Raw genomic sequence first — 1,957 nt, 5'->3', positions numbered from 1 at the left:
TCTGTTTACCTGTCTGTGGTCAAGAGTAATTCCTGTATAAAGATACGAGGTGATGCAAGGATGCTATTGACATCAAGGGGTGTAGATACAGTTCTTTCTTTTTTAAGGATTGTCATTGCCTATCATTTTATATTGCAAGCATTTTTTTTATAGGACTGTTTGATACCATACTGAATCAAATGCTGCCTTGATGTCAAATGCAGTCTTTCGTAGCTTTGAAGTTTAGCACTTTTGTCACAGTTTAGAGCAAGGCTGAAAATTATATCAAGAGGCGAGGGATATTGGCAGAGACCAAGCCAAGCGTCAAAGAACAATTGTTCAATTGTAATGTCATTTTACAACAGCTTTAACAATATTTTATTCAGAACTATCTGATAGACACATCTTTTCCAACAACATCTAGTTTAACTTTTTAGTCTGTTATGGATTCTACTTTTCCCTCAGCCACATTTGTTTCTCATTTATCAAACAAAACATCTTAGTGCTTTCAAACTTATTGTCAATATTAATTCATGTCTGTTCTTTGCTTTCTGATTTCTTTTCTAATGTGAAGGCACTTTTTTTATCGACATTTCTGCAATGACAAGTTCCCTTTGTTTGATTAAGCTTTCTTTCTTGTCTTATCTTGCCCTATAACCGCACTTTAGACCAGGCCACCCCTTCTGTTTCCCTCATGGGAAATTGTGTAATCTGATCTAAAGACCTTTCTGAAGAAGGGTCTAGGCCCGAAACGTCAGCCTTCCTGCTCCTCTGATGCTGCTTGGTCTGCTGTGTTCATCCAGCTCTACACCTTGTTATCTCAGATTCTCCAGCATCTGCAGTTCCTACTATCTCTAAAGAATCTTCGCTTTCGATATATCCCACGGCTCTTTCACTGATTTAGCTTCCCTTCCCTGTCTCCAGCCATATTTGTTAAATCATTGCCTGTATTTTTTAAACTTGGCATTGTACAAATGGTCTACAACAATTTTGATCTATCTCTTATCTTTTTTCTTAGTTCTTTTAAAACAAAGCTAACTGTGACCAATTATTAATGAAATGCACCACTCTGTCCCCCACCATTACTTGCGTATGCCTGCAATTACTCACAATAATCTTGAAGCTATGCTCTACACTGCTGTACAATCTCAAATTAGTCATATCAATTCCTGGTGCATTAAAACGATCTCATTTAATATTGGTGCAGTTATGGTCTCCTAAGTTTTATATTTCACAAAAGTTAGCCATCTCTTTATTCTGGCATCTCCCTATGACTGTTGCAGGTCTATAAAGTGTCAAATGACTTTTGTTTTTCTCCTTTTGTCCACTCATATCTTCTTGCTAGCGTATCAACACTTCTCAGCCGTTTTGTTTTTCTTGTCCAAGTTTCCCACCAACTTCCTCTTTTATCCATCTGTCTATTATGTCAGAAAACACTTTTATTCAGGAACATTTAGATGTCATTTCTAGCCCTGCTGAAGTCTTTGTCTATAACCTAGGATGACTATCCTTGTCTTATCAGTACTCCTTTAAGTAACAGCTTGTTATTATTGACTCCAGTAATTTGTCCACGATTGAAAGTCGACTGACTGTCTGGAATTACTCAGGATATCGAATTAGCATTCTTGAAAGAGAAATAGTCACCAGGGACATATGGTATATAACTCAAGCTAAAAGGAATGTCAGGAATCTGCGTCCTCATCTAGTCTGTTTTAATTTCTATAATTTCAAATTGAAGTATATTTACTTAAAGGCAGCCATTTATTTGGTGTGTTTTCTAAGCTTTGATTCTTCGACTTTCCAGGCTCAGACTATAATTTGTTGTCCTCTATTTCCGTGTCACTTTCGTTCCAAATTAATGAAGCCTCCGGTTCTAGTCACAGTGTCTTTCAAGGAAATCAGGAACAAAAACAAAGTTGTTGGAAAAGCTCAGCAGGTCTGGCAGCATCTGTGGAGGAGAAAACAGAGTTAACGTTTC

Source organism: Rhincodon typus, chromosome 42 (genome assembly GCF_021869965.1).
Source record: "Rhincodon typus isolate 14 chromosome 42, sRhiTyp1.1, whole genome shotgun sequence".
In the NCBI taxonomy this organism is placed as follows: Eukaryota; Metazoa; Chordata; class Chondrichthyes; order Orectolobiformes; family Rhincodontidae; genus Rhincodon; species Rhincodon typus.
Note: the sequence above shows the minus strand (reverse complement) of the source record.